Source organism: Thunnus thynnus, chromosome 3, assembly GCF_963924715.1.
Source record: "Thunnus thynnus chromosome 3, fThuThy2.1, whole genome shotgun sequence".
In the NCBI taxonomy this organism is placed as follows: Eukaryota; Metazoa; Chordata; class Actinopteri; order Scombriformes; family Scombridae; genus Thunnus; species Thunnus thynnus.
Window position 1 is genome coordinate 35,405,627 of NC_089519.1, and position 24,323 is coordinate 35,429,949.

The following is a 24,323-nucleotide window of genomic DNA, read 5'->3' on the forward strand; positions in this document are numbered from 1 at the left end:
TGGTGGTATGTCTTCCTCAAGCTCGGGTCCTCTACCAGAGGCCTGCTGGGAGTTTGAGGGTTCTGTGCAGTATCTTAGCTGTTCCCAGGACTGTGCTCTTCTGGACAGACCTCAGATGTTGTATCTGGAATCTGCTAGAGCCACTAGCAGATGGAGCCACTCTCCCAGTTTGTGGGTCACAGCCCCCAGTGCTCCCATTACCACTGGCACCACTGTTGCCTTTACTCCCCACATCTTTTCTCCTCTTTCAGCCCTTAGCATCTTAGCTTGGTCATTCTCAACCACCTTAGGAGATGTCTTCCACTCTGAACTTGGGACTTCCAGCCCATACTCAGTGCAGATGTTCCTGTGCACTATGCCAGCCACATGGTTATGGCGTTCCATGTACGCTAATATGTTAATATATTATGCATATATATATGTGAATTGTTAAGAGTCTAATTTTTTGTGATTTTTTGCAAAATAATATCAATGTATGAACACAAAAACAGTGAGTGGGTACTTACTAATTAAACCAACTTAAGACTTTTTCATTTTCATTTCTGATAATTTGTATGAAATTGCACCATCGTCCCTGTAAAATTTACAGATAAATGCCTGCAAATTACCTAGAAAATTTCTGGGAAATTGGTTTAAAATTAAGGGACCTGTAAAATAAAGTGTTTCCCAAAACACCATTTTTACTTTTTACCCTTTCCTACAAAAGATGTTTTTTTTTCATGGAGGTGTTTGTGTATTTACTTCTGTTCCCACGGTGTAAAAATGTCTTCCTCTTCTCACAGACAGCAGGCTGCTATTTCTTCTGCATTTGGGCCAAAAATCTCTTTAATCTGCAAGTCATGATGAACAGACAGACTTGTTTTTTCTGCGTAAAACACAAAACATTTTCTCACAGAGGCAGCAAGAAATTGCTAAAAGTTTTTTTCAAGGTTGAAAGAAAATCATGTACTTACAGTCAAAGTAAATAGTCAAAATAAATAAATACAAAATCAGTTTTAAAAGCAAAAAACAAGTTATGGGCTGCAGATGTAAATTTTGTGTTTAAAAAGATTTTTTTCTCAGTCAGTGCAGCTTACAGGATGGTCATGTCTGCAGGGCAGATTCCCATAAATTCTGCTGTGAAAATAGACAAGTGTGCAGAGGGCCCAATTTTTCGAAACTGGGTGAAATCACAATTGCAAAGCACAAACAAGCAAGGATACATATGTGACCAAGTAATTTTTAAGGTGACAAAGAAACTGGAGAAAAAAATACATGATTACAGGCAGGTAGAGTTTGGGCAAGACTCAATAACTCATAATAACTCATGGTCATTATTGTGAAGGCCATAGCATATGATTCACATCATTTTCATACCCATCAAACCATTCAGTGACCCCTCATGTCCTGTGAATTGGGGCATTGTCATCCTGGAAGAGATCACTCCCATCAGGATAGAAATGTTTCATCATAGGATAAAGCTGATCACTTGCAACAACTTTGCATTGATTTGCAGTGACCCTTCCCTCTAAGGGGACAAGTGGACCCAAATCATGCCGGCAAAATGCCCCCCACAGTATAACAGAGCCACCAGATCCCCTCACTGTAGGGGTCAAGTATTCAGACCTATACCAGTTTTCCTTTAATTTGTCACGTGTCTGTACATTCAAAGTGTATTGTATTCTTTGATTGATTTGACTTTTATATGATCCAATGCCCCTGCACCATTAATGACATAAATTCTGTAAAACTACAAAATGTTTGTGTTTTGAACTACATCTCTCTGCTCTTTCTACCTCATTTACCCTCCATTTCACAGAAGTGTAGAAGGGAGTAAACTGACCTGCACTTCCTTCTGTATTTCTATATCACCAAGTTCAATCTGCAAGTCAGGATGAACAGGCAGTTTGGTTTTACTGAAGTACAAAACATTTCCTCAACAAACAGCACAAGTTCTTTGAAAGACTTTTCTGAGATCAGTTCTGAGAAGTCAGCTGCAGTAAACAACGTACAGTGTCAAAAAAATAAAGTTACTTTGACCATATATATGCAAGTAGGCAAATAAACATTTAAGTAAAATAAAATGTGTTCACATTATTACCACCTACTGTCTTATTTTGTGCATTTATGTAAACCTGCAGAATTTTTTTTGTGGCTTAAAAATTTTCAGTTTTAAGCCTCATTTACTGTGTGGTTCAAACCTTTTCAAGCAGCAGCAGGCAGCTGTTTTCAGCAAACAAGCTCAAACAATCCAACTGTTCACTACCTGCCTGCAGCATCAAAACAGCAGACAGACAAAGTCTCAGGAGTTGGTGGAGAACTACGGAAGCACATTGCACAACCTGAACGATCCCAAGGACTTCAGATGCCTGTGCAATGTTGACATACTAATTCTACCATCCACATTATTCAGTGACATAAATATTTCACATTGTTTCAAAACAAGGAGGAAAATAAAAGTAAATTAAATCAAGTATAGTGTCATCAAATCAAATCATCAAATGAAGTTTATTTATAAAGCACATTTAAAAACAAGCAGAGTTGACCAAAGTGCTGTACAATAAAATAACAAAAGTAAATGAAAACAACATAACAAGGTAGCAGCAAAAAAGGAGTAGAGATGACATAAAATTACTATCCCATATGCATACAAAAATAAACAAATAACAGTAAAACATAAAGCTTTAAGGACACTCAAAGGCCCGAGAGAACATGTGGGTTTTAAGTTTAGCCTTAAAAGTCTCTACAGAAGGGGAACACTTAATTTCAAAAGGTAAACTTGTCACCCTTACCCCTTAGTCTTGATTGAGGGACAGCCAGGAGCAGCTGGTCTGAGGATCTGAGAGATCTGGGGTTGGAGAGGGGGCAGAGGAGCTCAGAGAAGTACTGGGGCACCAGGCCGTGTAAAGCTTCAAAAACAAATAAAAGGACCTTAAACTCAGTCCTATACTTGACTGGTAGCCAATGCAGGGACACCAGTACAGATGTGATGCTGTCTCTCTTCACAGTACCAGTTAGTAGCCTTGCAGCAGCATTCTGCACCAGCTGTAAGCGAGACAAGGATGACTGGCTAATACCCAAATAAAGAGCATTGCAGCAATCCAGTCAAAAGGAAATCAAAGCATTTGTGACAGTCTTCAAGTCATGAAATGAGAGGAACTGTTTAAGTCTGGCGATGTATCTTAGCCGGAAAAAACAACCTTTGACAACAGAGTTGATTTGTTTGTCAAATTTTACAGCTGGATTGAAAATGACACCGAGATTTCTGGCATGGGTATGAAGGTTAGGGACCAGGGGCCCTAAGTGATTGGCTATACCCCCAGTAGAGTTGGAGGGACCAAATAAAACCACTTCTGTCTTACTATCATTTAACTGAAGACAGTTTTGTGCCATCCAATTTTTTACATCCTAGACGCAGTCAAGGAGGGACCTAACTGTGTTATTATTGTTATTGTCATAGCTGAGTGTCATCTGCGTAGCAATGTTAGATTGAAGATAAAGCCTAAAGGGAGCATGTATAAGGTGATTAAAATGGGCCCTAAAATGGAGCCTTGAGGTTCTCCACAGGTGACGGGAGCAGAGGAGGAGGAGAGGTGTCCAGTTTTGACAGAAAATTATCTATCTGCTAAGTAGGAGGCGAACCACTGGAGGGTGCTACCCTGAATACTGACCTGGTGCTCAATACGGTGCAGGAGAATAGTATGGTCGACTGGATCAAAGGCCGAGCTAAGGTCAAGAAGAATCAGAATGGCACATTTACCAGAGACAAGTAACAACATCAGATCGTTGGAGACTTGTCGTAGGCAGGAGGTGAAATAACGAATCAGATGTTATCAATTTTACTGATGAAAAAGGGCACAGGGCCAGTAGCAGCACAGTTTAGGATTGAGTTAATTGTGTCAGTCTTGGTGTCATGAGTTAATTATTGTCATGCCTCAGACTTCTCAAACAGCAATGATTGATAACCACCTTAACCTTGTCACATAATTACAAGATCCGGATATTTTCTCATAACTATCAGATCTTTTCATAATTACAAGATGAGGCCTCCAGTTTTTTCTTTCTTTGGTGAATGCAATGCACCTTCATGGAGACTAAATTAGAGCTAAAATAAGAGTGAATATTGGACTCCAAATGAATGCTAATGTTGCTGCATTTCTGCTGGTTGCGTGAGTAGGTAACTGTTTGCATGTAGAACGTTAGCCATTACAACTTTGTAAGGAAAAGACATGGTGGTAGCTGTTTACTGTTTGTGAGTATTGAGGTTTTTCTGTCATTTAACTTCCCAAATCAAACTGCAGAATGTCTCTCTTGTCTTCTTCCTTCTTTCTAATACTTGAAAAATATGTTCAAATAAGGGCATGTTGCCACTCTGAGCGTTTGGCCACAGTCAACCTCTCGTCTATAAAAAAGCCCCTTCCTCTTTATTGTGTTCACTGCAGCACCGTCCCTCCTAACACTGAGAAGAAAACAGAGCGAACAGCTTCCATCAGACATCTTTCTCCAGCAAAGGAGGTAAAACATTTTCACTATGCTGTATTTATCTTAACTCAAAAGAGGAAGGTAGCAACAAGCTCAAGTGCAAATTAGAACTCAAATTATGCAACTTTTAGGCCTTTAATGGAGTCTCCTGACACCTTCCACCATATGGAAGTCCAGACTGGCCGTGGTTGCCATTATTTTTTAAAATCCTGTCATCTAGAGATCTTGATGTTATCCATACACACTGTGGGTACCCAACAGGGCTCTATGAGGAGGTGACAGCATGACAAGGAAGCAGTGTATGAGAGTATGAGAATGGCAGAGAAATGGGTTATACTGTGGGAGTGGTTTGAGAAGTTTATATGGTTTGGATATATTGGCACATTCTGACATTTTTGGACTCTGGGTTTGAAGTCATTGTAACTGTTGTGATCCAAACTGACAACAGCTACAAATTTTTCAGAGCTTTTCAAGCCTAGAGAGGTGAATATTTGATACTCCAAAGACAGATAAACCTACTATACCATGTTATCATTATAGCATTTTTAATTTATTTTGAAAATTTTTAATAATAACTGTGGCTTTGGACACTGTGTGTGGGCATCACTCTTTTTCTATTGGTGCTGTCCTTTAACAGTCCTACAACTACGTGAAGTACACATAATTACAGCCCTTCTATCGTGTTAGAGTGTCAAACATTATACCTTGAAAGCAACATGTTGAAAGGTTAACTGTAAGCGTTTTGATGTGCTGATACCATAACATGACAACCTCAGCTGAGCATTAAGTGCAGCCAATCTTTAAAGGACAGGTTCACAATTTTTTAAGTCCGTGTTAAAACAACAGTCAGGAGCCCAAATGAACAGTGAAACATGTTTTTCTTGCTGTAATCATTCCTCCTGTTCATACTGACCATTAGAAGATCCCTTCATAATGCACTTACAATGTAAGTGGTGAGGGACAAAATCCACAGTCCTCCTTCTGTGCAAAAATGTATTAAAAGTTTATCACAGAATGCACATTACCAAATTATGTAACCCTTTCAAAGAAATATTCTAAGAATTAATAGCAGCTGCTATTAGAAAAAATGTAGAAAGCAATTGAAAAAGCCTAATGTGCTAATATATCGTTTGTCAGTTAGAGATTTGTTAAGAATCAAATTTCATAGGAATTTTTTGCAAATTAACATCTATGCATGAAATCAAGTATAATGAGGGAGTACTTACTAACTAAACATACTGAACACCAAATTGTACCACCCTCTGCAAAATGTCCAAAAAATAACTATTAAATACCTGCAAATTACCCAGAAAATTTCAGGGAAATTTGAATAAATTTTGGGACCTGTAAAATAAAGTGTTTTCCAAAACACCATTTTTCCTCTTTACCTTTTCATGCTATATGAAAAATAGTTGTTATTGCATTTTGTTTGTTTGTTTGTTTGTTTTGCTTTTAAGGTGTTTGTGTATTTACTTCTGTTCCCACACTCTAAAAATGTCTTCCTCTTCTCCCAGACAGCAGGCTGCTCCTTCTTCTGCATTTTGGCCAAAATCTCCATGTTGAAAGAAAAGCAATGTACTTAGTCAAAATAAATAAATACAAAATCAGATTTAAAGGCAAAGAAACAAACCCCTCAGAATTCAATTTTCGTGTTTTAAAAACATGTTTTTCTCAGTTAATGGTATTGCTTACAGGATAATGTCAGTCATTCGTATTTCTGATTCTGCAGGGCAGTTTCCCATAAATTCTGCTGTGAAAATAGACAAGTGTGCAGAGGGCCCAATTTTTCAAAACTGGGTGAAATCACTATTGCAAAGCTCAAACAAGCAAGGACACATATGTGACCAAGTCATTTTTAAAATGTTGGTGATTAGAGGAACAAATGCAATCCTGGTGCAAGTATATCCTGTGGTGGATCTGTGAGATGTGGAGCTTTCACTAGTGTCAAAACCATGAATCCTTCTTAACTTGAAACTTTATGTTATTGTTATTTCTATTTCTCTCAATTTCACTTCAGAAAGACAGAAAGATAAAAGTCTGCTGCAGTGTTGCTGTAAAGACTTGGCATATATTTCATTGTTGACACCTCTTCCTCTTCTCTTCCTCTAAATATTCTTACATTTCTGATAACTTCAGAGGAAGGAATATGAATGTTCATATAAGTGCATAGTGCCACTCTGAGGACATGGCTGTGGTTTCCCTCTTTATAAAAATGTCTCTTTTCTCTGACTGTATTTATTACAGCAGCATTCAGACACTGAGAAGAAAACAGGAAGTGTGGACAGAATCCACCAGACCAAAGCAGGTAAAAGACACACTATGAAAACTAAAACTATTTTATATCAAAACTAGGATTTTGATATAAAATAATACAAAGTTCAGAGTCCTGATAAAATGCTGCAAAGTTTTACAAGTATTGTAAAACATGTAATGAATAACAGATAAAAGCAATTTGTCTGATAAATGTTAACATATTGTATTTTTACAGTTTCTTTAGACTAACAGACCTTCTGGCAACAACTATGAAGGTGAGCAGCATTTTTTTTTTAATTTTTGTAAACACTGATGACTATTTGGAGTATTGTTGGAGTCTTACTGCTTTAATTTATTTCTAGTTGCTCTACCAGTCACAGTAAATACTCACTAGAGCATCAAATCCTGAACATGGTCCCCAACACTTGCATTTTTTCATGCTGTTTGAGTAATTTGCTAAAAACTACAGCGTCCAGCTGTTTTAGAAGATTACTGAGCCTTTTTTTTAAAAAAAAAAAAAACAATAACAAAACCTTTACATCTTCAGTAGGAACCAATGGGCTTGGGGCTGTGACAGTTTTATTTAAGGACTGGTCCCATATTAAATATCATGTGTCAGGCTCAAATACACGTGTTTGAAGGTCACATCCCAGATTTTTGAATATATTCTTCTTTGTTTAGCCATGAGAGAGTTTTGCACTTCTTTTTCTCATACAGTTTATTTCAGTGTATGGCTGGTTTAATAAAGGACACGCTACATGTTAAAACAAAGTGACAGCAGTGCTGAATACACAAGACTGACAATGAATGAGCTAGATCTCAGCTTTCATTTCAGATAATGTGATGGGGACACAGCTATTATGATAGCTCCAAAATTAAAAGTGCATGTGTCATGTATGCTCATAGCAATCAATATCAATCAATGATGAAACCTTCAAAAAGTGGAAATGGCTGATAAAGTTATTCACACAACAAAACCGGCTAATAACTGAAATTTAACTTTGAAAGACTGGGCTTAAAAAAGATGACTTTTAGAACAAATATTTATCCAAAAATATTCTTAACTCTCATTGTTCCTCTAAAACAGACACGAGGCAAAAACAAACTTAGAACTTAGAAAGTTGTTTGTTTGAAACGCTGAAAACATTGATATGTGTGCAGATGTCTGGTCTGTGCTGGATGGCTGTGATGCTGACATTCCTCCTGTCTGCTGGAAACAGTTTTGCTGCTGTGGACAAGAAGGAGCTTGCAAATATTGTAAAATTCATCATTGATAGGTGAGTTAATTTGGGTTTTTTTTCAGTTGTTTCTAATCTCTAAAAAAATGTTGTAACTTTCATTCAGTCCCCTTATCTCCTGTACATTACACCGATAAAGCCATTCATGATACCAGTTGATACTAAACATTTCATGATACCAGTTGATACTAAGCATTTCAGATCAAGTGGAAACACTTGACACCAGCAGTCACCACAAGGTGTCAACAAAATCCACCAAAATTAAAACTTCAGTGATTCACCCTTTCACTTGATAGATTTTAAATATGTAGCCAAATGTTGAGTGCACAGAGAAATAGTCCATTAGTATGATCTTTTGTAATACATTCATGCATCATCATCATATTTCTTGAAATAGCAGCAGAGTCCAAGTTCTTACTGAGCTTCTGGTGTTATTTTAATGAATGAACACAAAGGTGTTTTGCCATAAGTACTTCTGGACACTTAGGCCTAAGATGTACTTAATTTGTTAACACATGCCCCTGTATTCAGCTGCTGATAAACAAAACTCACAAGTTGTGCTGTGCTACTCCAGTATTTTCTGACAGTTTTAACATTTAGCTTCATTTTGTTCTGTATCATGCTGAAGATGCCATAGTGTACCTATATGGCCGACTCTTTTTTGTGCATCAGCTCTCTTGTATCTGCATCTGCCATCAGCTGAATTTCTCCAACATTTGAGGTTTTTTGCCTGAGATTGGAAACACATGTTTTATTACATCAATTAAAACTGCCTTATGCAACATCTTAATGAAATGAACCCACTCAGCACACTAAGCTTTTATTTGAAATTCAAACTTTAGTTCAAATGTTGGGAAAATTTAAATATTTGAACTGTAAAAAAAAAAAAAAAAAGAGTTCAATTTCATTCAAACTTAAGCTTTGGAGAAAGTCACAGACCTACAGCACACTCTGACTAGTTGAGTAATTATACTGTTCTGTGCAGAGAGTCAAAATGTCTGTTTCAGTAACTTTTCGATTAATTGTTCAGCCCGACTTTGGTCTCAGACATTTCTTCTCTTTAGCCTGCTCATCATACGCCACTGTTTTCACTAGTCTCAGTGAGGTTCCTAGCAAGTGTCACATTACTTATATAACCAATATATTATTTATGAAACTTATATCTCTTCTGACACCCTGTAACATTTTGGGTTTCTCTTTCTTTTGGCAGGTATGAAATAAATAGCCAGGTCAGTGTGGCTGTAAACATCCCTCAGGAAAATGCCAACCTTCAGGAAATCTTCAAGAAGGCCACCACTGATGCTGTTAAAAGGAAGCTTTCCAGTAAGCAAGTGTACCCCGGTGACAATAGTGACACCAAGGTGGTCGTTGCAAAGCCCAAATTTGCCAGTCAAGTAAAGCCATATACTGACCATGCTGAGGCACTTGTTTTGGAAAACATAAAACCCTTAGTTCAAGACAGTAATGGCAAATTTCTAGTCTTCTATTCTTTCTATTCACCATGTGGTGAAAAATGTACAAACAAAGACAATGACTTCAATATCATAGGCAAGATTAACAACGTGATTCCCAAATGGAAAAACTATGCCTTTGTGTTTTCCAAAGTGTTTGACAGGACTGGTGAAAAAGTGGTCATTGACAAACAACAAACAATTAAGTCCCTTAAACAACTTGGGAATTCTACAATTGGTCAAAACAACATATTCCGTTGCTACAAACCCATAAAAAAAGACTTCCAATGCATCAACTGCTTCAAGAATGGAAATGTTGTAGAGCAGTGTGTTGATAATAATGCATAGTTTCATGGTGTCATGAAATAGAGAAGTTATGGGAACCACAGTGATTCAGCTCAAATAGATTAATTGGAATCTGAGCACAAACACTCAGGGATCCACTGAATCTATTTCAACTGGTTATAAAAAGAGAAAGATTATATTTACTCAGCAATGCACTGTTTCTTTTAATACTAGAAGCTTATTTCTCCAGCATCAATGTTTCATGTATCTAACTAAAGCAGACAGATAAAGTCACTAAAGATGCAATAATGTTGCGGTGTTTTCTTTGGTCCAAACCATTTATCTTAATAGTTTACCTTCACATTTACTGAGTTTGACTGAGACTGAGGGAATGTTTCAACAGGTTTAAATCATGTTCTTTACTCACAGCAGTTTGGTCTGAAGGGGACAGAGACTCACATTTTGTCTCAGTGTGGTTTCAGTTTTAGGGACATTTTTCTGCTCTTCCCAAATAAAATGAACAAAGAGTGAGCACAACCTCAATCACAGAATAAAATATGGTAATGTATTAAAATGATAGTTTGACTGATATAAATCAAAAGTTTAAAAATCCTAAAAACAGGAGAAACTAAAGATTTAGTGCTTGTTGATCTCTCAACTAACTGTAATCAATTAGTTCTGACATTGACGACAAAAACACAGCTATTTGGTTTATTTATTCTGTAAATGTTTTTATTTTAAATCCTGAGTTGTCAACAGTTAAAGCCAAACTAATACTGAAAATGTGACCTCTGACTCTGATAGCATTCTAGTTTGCACATTCAACTGAACAATTGAATATTTACTTAAGCTTAAGAGATCAGTTTTATTTGGACTCTGTTTAAAAAAATCAAATAGAAACATTTTGTATTTTCTTCATTTAACTAAAATAATTGAACATGTGATGTCATTGTATTCTGTACTTCTGTAAAACATTACCAAATCCTCTGATGTTCTGTTTTTCTAATTAAAGCTTGGCTCAGCATCCACTCTGGTCTGTGTGTGTGTCAGTCATTTGGGCACCCCTGAATAACATCCCCTGTTGTCTGTTAAACCTGCATTAACTGATTATTTGGCTATTTGTATTCAGTGGAAACAGCATGTGAACACAACACTGACATGTCATCACCTGAACTTGTTAGCAAACAGTTGCTTATTTCCACATCCAGCGGTTCACAGTCACTAACTGTGTCGTAACTATAACAGACTATCAACTATAACCATCTTGTCTCTCATGAACACCTGGAAAGGCAAAATGAAAAGAGGAAGAGTTTGGTTTTGAGGTAAATCTACCAGTCATCTACCAAGCAGTAGTCTTCACCTTTTCTCTATTTGTTGATGACTGACATGTCAGATAGTGAAAAGCTGTAGGGTTCTTGTCTATAGAACGTTTATCAAATGTATAGAATAGTGAAAAATGTTCCGTCACAATTTCCCAGAACCCAAGGCAATGTCTTCATATTGCTTGTTTTGTCAGACCAACAATCAATGTTCATTTTGTCAGCAAGACAAAAGAAATGCAGCAATTCCCTCATTTCAGAAGCTGGAACTAGTTATAGTTTATCATGTTTAACATTTTTGGTTGAAAAATGACTTTTACCTACCGATTAATCAGTAAACAAAATGGTTGCTGATTAATTTTCTGTTGATGATCAATAATAATAGTTTCATCTCTGTGTCTTTGTACAGTTGGTGATGTTTTTCTGTGTAAACTTACAAAGGAGGTTTTATGTAAATAGATTTATTTACAACTATTAATGGATTGAGCTCGAAAGTTCATTCTTGAAAATTGAATTTTAACACACAAAAGAGACTGAGATGCTCCCGAAGAAGTTGGTAATGATGGTTTTTATAAGGTCTACTGTATTTATTGCTTATTCTAAAACTGGACTATATATTCATAAAAACTGACAAATTAAGGCAGATCTCATTCTCTTTTTAACTTCTCAAAGCACACTGGGATAATATCTTACCTCTGTCAGTAATCTTCCTCTTCCTAATTTTCAAATACGTGTTTAAATGAGCATATGTTGTGAGGGTTTGGCCAAGTTCTCCCTCTGTTCTTTAAAAATGTCCCTTCCTTCTGAGCATGTTTGCTGCAGCAGCAACTTCCCTCCAAACACTGAGAAGAAAACAGGAGGAGTGGAGGGCTTCAAAGCATCCATCTTTCTCCACCAAGGCAGGTGCATGTGATAAAGACACAAATTTTCACTGCACAGCGCAAACTGAACTATGGTTCCAGCTAACGATTCTTTTATCAATTAATTTGCTTATTATTTTATTAATGAATCGATTCATCATTTCTTATATAAAAAAATCAGAAAATATTGAGTTCCAGATGATGTCCTCAAATTGCTTTTTTATCTGACAAACAGTCAAAAGCTAAAAGATATTCAATATAATATAATGTGAGACTTTTGAGAAGCTGTAACCAGCATATTTCCTTTTTTGGTTGGCATTTTGCCTTGAAAACCAACTTAAAGCATTAATCAATTAACAATATAGTTGACTAACTGATTCATTGATATAATGATAGATCCTTTGCACACAGTTGAGGGCAAAGCTTTAACATGACTCTAGAGCTGCAATGTCTAGTTCATAAATCCATTAGTTTCCAACTATTAAATTAATTGTCAACCATTTTGATAATTGTTTTGAAAAAAAACAATTATTACAAACTCTCTGATTCCAGCTCCTGAAATGTGAATATTTTCTGGTTTCTTTAGTCTTCTATGACAGTAAAGTCAGAAAAGGTGGAAAAGTTAGAAAAGGTGACAAGGTTAACAAAGGTGGCAGTGTTAGAAAAGGTGGCAGAGTTAAGAAAGGTCACAAGCAAAAAAGAGGGGGAAAGGGTGGAAAACAGGGTAAGCCTGGACAAGGGCGCAAGGATAAAGGTAGAAAACGGGACAAGGGTATAAGACGTGTCAAACGTAGAGTAGGTGGCAGGTGAAGCAGAGGTAGCCCCAACTTGTTTTGGGGGTAGGAAACTACTGGTGACCTCCATGGTTGAGGTAAAATAGCTTTGTAAGTTTCTGAGAACCACCAGAGCAAACCAAAGCAGCAAGATAAAGCTTACTGAAACAAAAATGCACTTGTTTCTTTTGACTGTAAAAGCTCATCTCTTCAGCAATTCTTCCCATAGATTTATTGATTCTATTGTCACACTGGTTTGAAAATTTTCAATACCAGTGTTCTGAAGTTTGGCACTGACTGAATAGATATAATTTCTAATGTTATTAAGGACTCACTGTGGGATTTACTGATCAGCACACTGTTCATACTAATTTCAGAAAACTGCACACACTATATCATAGAAGTGCTCATGCCCTTAACCTTTCCTTAATTAAAGATAGATTAAACATAATCTTGAGGGCATTACCTGCAGCTGACTGAGGAGGATTCAGATGATGTACCCTTAACCAGCAACAAACACATACAGCACTCCACTCAGCCATACTTAGGGTAGCCAACCTTTTCTAATGGGTTTAATGTTACCTTGTGCTAAACAAACATACAGTACATTATGAATTATATCTGCAGAATCTGTTTAAGAAAAAATTAAACAAGACTGAGAATTTGGCAAAGCACACAAGGTGAATATACACTCCAACAGTCTGGGCGAATTCCCAGGTTGATATTAGTACAAACAAGCCCAAGACAATTTCATAGTTCTATGTAGTAATTTGAAATGACTGAACTTGAAAAATTAAAGTAGCTAATTTGCTTCCTCACAATCACGATTTAAAAAAAATAATAAACATGAAATGTGATGTTTTTCTGTTTGTTTAATTTGCAAAGTAGAGCTTTGGAATCTTGTTTTGAATCCAGCCACTTTACCTGACCAACCACAGGAAATGTGACCTTAGTACCTTTCCATTAGTGACCCAGAGAATTGGCCACTAATCAGCTGATGAGGAAACATTCAGTGAAGGTGAAGAAGAGCTTTTCTCATTTTATTTCCAATTTATAGTAATGTTCTGTATATATATTAATAAACTGAATCAAAGGAGAAAAAATTGCTTATTGTAAATCAACATCAATATTTTGAGTATTTGCACTCTTTCTGATTACAGCTTGGCTCAGCATCATTCTGGTCTGTGTGTCAATCATTTAGGAACTCCTACTGTATATTATAGTACTATTATCTGTTTGAACATACTTTGAATTCAGTAAGCCAAACAGTTCAGCCTTTTTAGATTTCATTATTTAGACTCAATTCAATGAAATTAAGCACATTCAGTTTGTTGGTTTATGTCATGAATACACACGAACAGGGAATTCCTGAGATTCCTGTAATAATTTTTGCTCTTGCTAAAACTTACTACATATTATGATTACATATCATGAGCACTCATTGTACCATATACCAGGGAAACAAGGCAGGTTGTGTTCATCCATTTTTTGAAGTGAGCCAGTTTAGGTAGAAATATAGCCAGCCTGACTGTTGTACATTGGAATTGGCACTTAAAGATAGAATCACTGCACCCTGTACTGTACTAGAGAAATATATGACATTATATTATTACACCATATATATACATGTGATGTATGTGTGTATTCATTGGTATATGACTATATTTCTACTTATCGTAGTCTGTGTGCAAAAGTCAGTTTGTGTGTAATAGTCGAGTCCAGAGCTCTAGAGGATTAAGGAGTGTGTGGGGTAGGATGGAGATGATGGTGGTGGGCCTTCACAGTTGTTTTATCCTGTTGTCATAGTTCTTATATATTTAGTATTGTCTGTAGTAGTGCACTGTACATGATGTGTTGATAAAAAAAAAAACTGTATAATACAACAGTTCAACCACCATTCCAAAGTATGTTAAACTGCTGGTGATCATAGCAAGAATACTGATGCTTCACTCTACATTACCAGTGAACTCAAACTGACCTAACAATGAGTTAAATCCACCATTTAGCCCTCTCTCCTTTTCTTGTGGTTTTGTCATAATCAGGAAAGATGTAATGTTCTCAAGAATATGGAGTCTCTAAATGGAAATCTGCCTGAACCTTTTTGTGAGCTTTACACATAAAGCCACAGGCAGTTATTTAAACTGAAAACAACAGTTTTATTTTAGGTTTCCTTTCTGAGAAGACCTTATTTATGCAGATAGTGTGTTTCTGGAGCTACAGACATTTTAATTTGGTTATGTCATTTTAGTTTTTGCTCCTAAATAAGGGTGGAATGGAAGAGGTTAAACTGGCTCACTTTAAATAATGGATGAACATTACACCTTTTTTCTCAGGTATATGATACAATGAGGGCTCATGATATGTAATTATAATATGTAGTCATTTGAACAAGAGCAAAAAGTCTGTAGACTGTAGACCTAGCTAACATTGAATTGTGTCTAAATAATGAAATCTAAAATAGGCTGAACTGTTTGACCTAACAAATTCAAAGTATGTTCAAACAGATAATAGTACAGTAGGAGTTCCCAAATGATTGATACACAGACAGACCAGAATGATGCTGAGCCGAGCTTTAATCAGAAAGAGCAGAACATCAGAGGATTTGGTAATGTGTTACAGAAGTATAGAGTGCAATGACAAACAGTAAATACTGAAAATACTGATGTTGATTTACATTAAACAAACGTTTTTATTAAGCATAGAGTATAGTTTTGTTTCAGTAAGCTTTACTGAGCTGCTGGTTCTTCAATCATGGAGGCCACCAGTAGTTTCCTACCCCCAAAACAAGCCGGGACGTCGTTTTTTACGTTTGCTACTTCCGCTGCTACGCCTGCCACCTCTGCTACGCTCACCACTTCTGCCACGCCCGCCACATGCTCTACGTTTGCGCCTGGTCACTGGTTTGTCACCTATACCCTGTTCTTGATTTGACGTGCCTTCATTTGCAACACAGGAGGGTGTAACATCTCCACCTGAGGAGCAGCTGGTGCACTGAAAAGGATCATCTCCAGGTTTATAACAACGGAATATGTTGTCAAGTCCGAATTTAGAAACCCCAAGTTGTTAAAAGGATTCAGCCCGTTGAGACGTGTCTTTGGCAGCAACGTCGACTACTTTAGAAAACACGAATGCATAACCACTCCAATTCTTAATGACATCATTAATCTTGTCAGCGACAGTGCCCTCATTTTTGCTTGTACACGTCAGACCACATGGGGATTCTTCAGAGTAGACAATGAGGAAATTACCCTGACTGCTTGTAATGAGGGGCTGTATGTTTTCTAAAACATTTAACACTGCCCCTGATGCTGCAACCACCCTGCTGCCTCGGTACACTTGACCCTGTGAGACACTTTGTTTCACTTTGTCTGCTGGGTCGTCCTGGAAGACTTCCTGAAGATTAGTTGGGTCTTGGTTCTGTGGGACATTCACAGCCAGACTGAAGGTGTCACCTAGCGCATACCTGTCCAAAATAAAATGTTACATTAAATTTAATGAGTATCTTTGGTTCATGTGGTTTAGCTGTAAGTATAGATTGAAAAGTGAGAAGTGTAGATACACAGGGACCTGGATGATAGGTTCAGAATCATAATGGATTGATGAATGGAAAATAGAAAAAGAACTTGATGTAGACCTCAACATTTTTTCTTTAAAGCTCCTGTGGTACCCAGCCATGGTAAAATCATCTTCACAGTCAGAAAAGAAGTTCAGCAACAAGGATTGTGTACTGAGTCTGGTATAAACAAGTCTGGTAGCTGATGTACGTGTTGTACTCTCAAGCGCCACTGCAATTACTGCGGAAATTTACATGTTTAAACTGATAGTGAAAGATGTGATGTTTGTATTAATCACGGTGGTCCGATGCAGGCAGCCTGTGTGAATGTGGAAGTTTTTCGGTCTCTAAACACTAGTCTGAATTATGAATTATGATGTAGGCTTTGTGAAAAAAATAACATTAATGTAGCCGCTCATGAAACCCATCCAGAATGACTTATCACCAGCTTATGATGCATTTTAATCAAAAGAAAAGTATAATTTAAGCTAATACAACATTTTTAAACACGGAATTTGGGTTAGGAAACGTCGCACCAAGCTAGCAAGAGCTCAGTAAGGGTGGCAGCTCAATGGCCCTGTGTTTGCAGATCGTGCAGTCTTTAGCAGTCAGAGTGTGATCAAAATATGAGGATTTAATGGATGTTTATGAAAATATGTCAAATAAGCTTGTGTCCAGCAGGAAAACTTTAGAAATGAACAATATTTACATTATCAACGATTCTGTGTTTTTCAGTGAGATGGAAGGAGTGGACACATTTTTAAGAATATTTAATTGGTTCATTAAACTATTTTGTGAAAAAACAAACCAGTAGCAAATTATTATTCAAAGTAGAGAGTATTTTTTATGTCTAAAACATTTTGGATCTTTAAGTTTAGTAAATTAAAGCTTTTATTTTAATGGCATTTGATGACTGGTTTTACGGGATCTCTGGCAGATTTCTTGCTCTACAGTCACGTTTTTGCTGGATTTTCAACAACCTCATGGAAAATTCTGTAATAGGAGTCACATATAGCAGCTGCTCTAGCCTCAGCAAATATGAATGAGATAAAATAGAGATAATAGAATAGACTCACTCATTCTTGATGCCTTTGACAATACTTGTTAGCCAACTCTTGTCCACAGCAGCCAAACTGTTCCCAGTAGACAGGAAGAAGACCAGCACCACAGCCACCCAGTGCAGGCCAGCCATCTGCACACAGATCACATTCATTGACAGTATTGTCACAAAATGGATAATACACAGTTACAGTAATAAGACCTAAACCAAGATCATGATAAACCTTAAGTTAAAATTCTAAAGAAATAACTTATAGTTTGCAAGCAGGTAGATGAGTCTGCTGCAGGTGTTTAGCCCATTTTTACACAATATTAGATAACATTCCTAATATTTTTGCAGAGACAGTGTCTCTGGAAAGGATGAATAAATTAGAGCTGCAAGCAGTGTTGAACGGGCCCTCGTGCCTCCGCGCACATCAGGCTGCAGCGCAATCTAAAGGCTTCTGTCATGGGCATGTAGATGTCTTCAGACCTGGGCTGTTTTCAGACAGTGCAAGAAGGAGATAAACATCACTTCCTTTGTCCACTATTTTGCCTGCTGCTGGGGCTGCTTTGCTGAAATTTTGTAGGGGGCGCTATTAAGCCAGTTTGCATCACTGATGGAATATTGTCATGTAGACGTGTTCAGGCTGGGAGAAGTTTGGTGCAGACTGGAGCATTTACAATAAAGTTATAGCAACTTCCTCTGTCATGGCAAAACATCAAATCTCAACGGTGTGAGGATCAGAATTTTCTTAAGGGTGAGACATGTCTGTCTTGCTCACACCTGTGTCATCAAAATTATTAAGTTTTGGGTCCATTCACTTGAATTTCAATTAGTAAATTGAAAACTCTTGATGAGTTTGTTGTGAATTTGTAAAACAAATTAATTTCCTAATTTTCATCAAGTCTGTTTTTAGAAAAGTAAAGACTTTTAACCCACATGACCTGATCAAAGTTTGATTGAAATGACAATAAGTAACTGCAGCTGGACACAGAAAAATACTCATATATTTGAATGGAGAGTGTGAGCGAACTGCTAGGTGCTTGGGCCCTAATAAAGGAGAGATACAAATTTTAGTTTTGATTTTATTTTTCTACAGCATTTCATTTGATCACTAAACTGTCACCCTCACTCCATTTTTTCCTTCCCCTCATAGGTCATCCCCACTACTGAATTATAAATATAAGACCTATAATTATTGTAAAATAAAATGATAATAACACCAAACTTCATACAAAGTTTGTATATAATGTACTGTATGTATATATAGACCTTTCTGCTGTATCCTACGAAAATGAGCTGCATTCAACTCCCACACCCATCCCCCGCCTTTCTTCCCTCCTATTCTCTCTGTCTCCCTCTCAGTTGAAGAGGAGAATTTTAGAGTACTCTTCTTGTGAAATCTCCTCATAAATCCCATGACTTTGGCCAAATGTTACATTAAAAATCATATTTTTTAGTGGGAAATTTTGTTGCAAATCAATTGATACAGGTTTGAAAGTGGTCAGACTTATAGTTTAGATGCCAGAAGCCTCTGTTTGACACAAAGTTCATGCCTCCCTGGTGTTCGTGCCAAATTTGGTGAGTTTTTGAGCATGTTTAGGGGGTCAAATTTAGGGTTTAAATGGTGGAATAATAAAGAAAGAAAGAGGAAGAAACAAACATTTGTATGAAAGACATACAAACGACTAACGGATTTGAAATCCACACATGAATGTGTTGCTTAATGGGTTTCGTGGATGTTTGAGGTTTGTTGTTTTAAATTGGAGTCATGTAGGGCTGCAATTCATTATCAATTAATCTGTTGATTATTTCTCTGATTAACTGGTTAGTTTGTTTGGTCCATAAAATTGTGAAAAATGTCGATCACTGTTTTCCAAAGCCAAAGGTGACATCCTAAAATGTCTGAAAATGTCTACGTATTGGTCCTGACCAATAGTCCGCAACCCGAAAATATTCAGTTTACTGTCATAAAAGATTAAAGAAACCAGAAAATATTCACATTTGAGAGGCTAGAATCAGAGAATTTGGATATTTTTTTCTTAAAAAATGACTCTGAACAATTAATTGATTATCAAAATGGTTGGCGATTAATTGAATAGTTGGAAACTAATCGATTGTATGTTTTTTTTTACATGTATTTATATATTGTATTTATTTTATTTATTGGGACAGTGCACAGTTTTAAACATTAAAGATGCATTGCACCAGTGTTAGCTTCAAGCTAATTTACATCCGCAGTCCCCCACAATCAAGACATACAACAGCACAACAACAAACAGTACAAAGCAAAAAAAAAACACACAGAACACACCATACAAAATACAAATCTACACACAACAGCATATCACATACACCCACAATGTCAATTAGAAATTAATGTAAACATGTCAAATTAAAAGCAAGACTACCTGCGCTAATGAGAAGACCATAGATGGAGTTTAGACTCAGTGGTCACACAGCTGATTGGTCTTTAGTAGATTTTTTAATGTGGTTTTGAATGTATTGATTGAACCGTAGTTCTTCATATAATCAGGTAGAGCATTCCACTGAGTTGTGGCTTTCACACAGAAAGCTGACTGTCCAAATGCAGTGCGATGAAATGGTCTGGTACAATCTTGTATAGAGGATATTCTGGAGGATCTAATAGAACTTACTGAGCTAGTGTACACAAAGTCACATAGTGGAGGAGGACAAACCACTTAAAATTTTATAAACTAGGCACAAATTTGAAAATAATCTAAAATTCTCAAAGCTCAGTAAATTGTATTTCTCCAGAACCCTACAGTGATGGAAATGCATTGGCTTTCTGGAGTTCTGTGTGTGTTTGCACGCTGGGTTTGTGCTTTGTGATTGTGATTTCACCCAGTTTTGAAAAATTAGGTCCTCTGCACACTTGTCTATTTTCACACCAGATTTTATGGGAATCTGCCCTGCAGAATCAGAAATATGAATGACTGACATCATCCTGTAAGCAGTACCATTAACTGAGAAAAAAACACAAAAATTGACCTCTGCAGCCCATAATTCTGAGGGTTTGTTTCTTTGCCTTTAAAATAAATTTTGTATTTATTTATTTTGACTATTTACTTCAACTATGAGTACATTGCTTTTCTTTCAACCTTGAAAAGAAAAACTTTTAGTGATTTCTTGCTGCCTCTGTGAGAAAATGTTTTGTATTTTAGGCAATCAAACCACGCCTGTCTGTTCATCATGACTTATTTTACAGGTCCCTTAATTTCATACTAATTTCCCTGAAATTTTCTGTATAATTTGCAGGTATTTAATGGTTATATATATATATATATATATATATATATATATATATATATATATATATATATATATATATATATATATATATATATATATATATATATTTTTTTTTTTTTTTTTTAATTTATTTATTTATTTTTTTTTAATTTATTTATTTATTTATTTTTTTGGGACATTTTACAGAAACGGTGGTGCAGTTTGGTACAAACTATAGGAAAAAAATGAAAAAAGTCTTAAGTTGGTTTATTAAGTACCAGCTCATTATATTTGGGTTCATACATGGATGTTAATTTGCAAAAATCCTCATGTGCTTATTATAGAGTTTTTAAGAAACAACCTAACATGCTAATATGAAGTTTGACACATAGAACAACACACTTAAAACTAAGTATCTTCTGTCAGTCAAATATTTGTTCACAACCTCAGTTATTAATCTTTTTCACAATTTACTATTATGTATGAACCCAAATATAATGAATCTGCATTTACCAAGTAAACCAACTTAACACTTTTTTCAATATTTACTTATAATTTCTACAAAATTGCACCACCCTCTCTGTAAAATGTCTTTAAAATGAACAGTTAAATACCTGCACATTGCTCAGGAAATTTCCAGGAAATTAGTATGAAATCAAAGGATTTGTCAAATTAAGCATTACCGAAAAATATTGTTGAAGATTTTTTTGTTTTTTACTCAAAACTGACCTATCCGTAGTTACTGATGTTGTTGTAAAGACATTTATTCTAGAATTAAAAGTACTTGGGTACAATTTTGAGATACTTCATTTACATATTTCCATTTCATCCTACTTTTTACTCCACCACATTAATTTGACAGTTGTAGTCACTTTACAGATTAACATTTAACACAACAAAAACATATGATGAGCTCATAAAACACAACACAAAGATTACATCAGTGGTTCACAACCTTTTTGGCTTTCCTATCAACAGTTTCTAGTCATTGCCCCTTTTCACATTTCAGATGTCTATGAGTGGTTAGCAGTTCCACCAAAAAAGAACAGAACAGTTTATTTACAGACTTCTAAACTTGGGTTTAGAGGATAATAATGTCATTTATTTTATTTAAATATCTGTTCATGGCTCAAAGAGTTAAAATGATATTTCACAAGCAAAGTAAAGATGACAGAAAAGTCCCCACAAAAAATACATATTTCTGTAGCAGTTTTTTCTTCTTCTAACTCCACCTCGACCATCTTCAACAGTAAAAGAGTACACATCAGCATTATCTAATAATGTCATTTATAATACCATCAGGTACTTTTACTACTGATACTTTTAAGTAAATTTAGCTGTAAGTACTTTTACTTAAATGGGAGTTGAAAGCAGGACTTTTACTTGTAATGTAGTATTTTGTAATTGTTATACTGGTAGGTTTGTTCTCTACACCCCTGCATGTGTGCACATCTCACTACGACGTCACTTGGAAACCTGACTTTCTCTGGTTCTGAACACTAGTGGGGCAAAAGTGCAGAGTTTGGCCTGAGGGTGGTGCCAGAGGAAAGTTATATAGTCTAGTAGAATATTTTCTTGTTGTATGATATGTATACAGAGTGTGTAAAGAGGCGGCTAAGCTCAGTGGGACTACACCTGGTGAAGAAAAGGCTCAGTTTGTTTTGTTTGACCTCCAGAATCCAAACTATGTAAAAGATTATAGTATTATTATTCAGGAATTACCAAATGATTGACACACACACCAGAATGGATGCTGAGCCAAGCTTTAATCAGAAAAAAAACAGAGTATTGATAGATTTGCTAATGCTTTACAGAAATACAGAGAACAATGATATAAGTACTGTAAATACTGAGGATAATGAAACCTGTTTTGTTCTTTATTTCAGGTTAAAGTAAACACAATATATGAATACTCAGTCAGGCTGTTTGGACAAATCTTGATTTTGTTACAAATTTGTCTCCACCTTCTGAAGCATAATACTATGAATGTTGCCTCTCAGTTTTTTCTATTCTATTTATTCATCTAGATTATCATTAGGTGTTCATTCCTTTATCATCCTTAACATTAAAATATAACATGGGTGTGAGCATGGTTTATCACATGAACAGAAGCTCTGGGAGTGGTCAGCAGTCCACTACCAGATCAACTCAGAGGGTTCCTAAGTTAAAAAAGTAGTAGGGTTAAATATTATTAAAAATACTGATGGATTTGATAAGTTTAGACTATATCAAGTTTTTGTTTAGCCACAGCAAAATAAAGATTTTTTTTAAAAGTATAGACTTGGTAGCATCATCAACACTGGTGTTAATGTTTTGTGAACAATATGTCTTTAGATGGGAGTCATTATATCACTATGAAAAAGTTTGTTTTTAGATTATTATATATTGTTGCATTTTTATCCATGCTAGCAGTGTGGCTTTATTCGTTCTGTCCACCATTTTGGTCCAGCCAGAAATATCTCAACAGCTACTGAATGAATTACCAACAGTCTTTCATTATCCCCTGACTTTTCCTCAACCACAACATTGACAATTGTGTTTTTTGTGTGTGTGTGTTTGTTTGTTTTGGGGGTTTTGTTGTTTTTGAAATGTCTCAACAACCACTGGATGAATTGCTATTCATTTTGGTATAGACATTCATGTCCCCCTGAGGATGGATTGAAATATCTTTACTTTTCTTCCAGCGCCATCATCAGGTCAAAATATTAATTTGTCCAACACTTTAGTTTATGACCATGTTCCTGCAAAACTAAATGCTAAGACACTAAAGTAAGATGGTGAACATGGTAAACATTATAGCTTTGTCATTGTGAGCATGTTAGCATACTGGCATTAGCATTAAGCTCAAACCACAGCTGCAAACATGGCAGCAGATTCTTAGTCTTATTATTAGGCACAATGAGTCTGTCTCAGGTTCTAACAAATCTGTTTCTCCTGAATCACAGCTTTCCCAGAACTTATCTACCCTCTGCCACCCCTTCATCCGCTCCGGCCCCAACCCCCTCCTCTATCCCGGCCCCCTTTTCTACCTATGCCCCCTCCTCTACCCCGGCCCCCTTTTCTACCTATGCCCCCTCCTCTACCCCGGCCCCCTTTTCTACCTATGCCCCCTCCCCGGCCCCGGCCCCCTTTTCTACCTATGCCCCCTCCTCTACCCCGGCCCCCTTTTCTATCTATGCCCCCTCCTCGGCCCTGGCCCCCTTGTCTACCTATGCCCCCTCCTCTGCCCTGGCCACCTTTTCTACCTATGCCCCCTCCTCTGCCCTGGCCACCTTTTCTTCCTATGCCCCCTCCTCTGCCCTGGCCCCGGCCCCCTTTTCTATCTATGCCCCCTCCTCGGCCCTGGCCCCCTTGTCTACCTATGCCCCCTCCTCTGCCCTGGCCACCTTTTCTACCTATGCCCCCTCCTCTGCCCTGGCCACCTTTTCTTCCTATGCCCCCTCCTCTGCCCTGGCCCCCTTTTCTTCCTATGCCCCCTCCTCGGCCCTGGCCCCCTTGTCTACCTATGCCCCCTCCTTTGCCCTGGCCACCTTTTCTTCCTATGCCCCCTCCTCTGCCCCGGCCCCCTTGTCTACCTATGCCCCCTCCTCTACCCCGGCCACCTTTTCTACCTATGCCCCCTCCTCTGCCCCGGCCCCCTTTTCTACCTATGCCCCCTCCTCTGCCCTGGCCACCTTTTCTTCCTATGCCCCCTCCTCTGCCCCGGCCCCCTTTTCTACCTATGCCCCCTCCTCGGCCCTGGCCACCTTTTCTTCCTATGCCCCCTCCTCTGCCCTGGCCCCCTTTTCTACCTATGCCCCCTCCTCGGCCCTGGCCACCTTTTCTTCCTATGCCCC

General features: G+C 37.1%; 1 long non-coding RNA gene across 1 annotated transcript; it reads left to right on the top strand.

Annotated features, from left to right (window-relative positions):
• Positions 1-6,703: 6,703 nt before the first annotated feature.
• On the top strand, positions 6,704-10,694 carry LOC137180612 (uncharacterized). Its single transcript, XR_010928024.1, has 4 exons — positions 6,704-6,766; positions 6,950-6,989; positions 7,876-7,991; positions 9,163-10,694. It is a non-coding gene; the product is annotated as an uncharacterized lncRNA (long non-coding RNA).
• Positions 10,695-24,323: the final 13,629 nt, after the last annotated feature.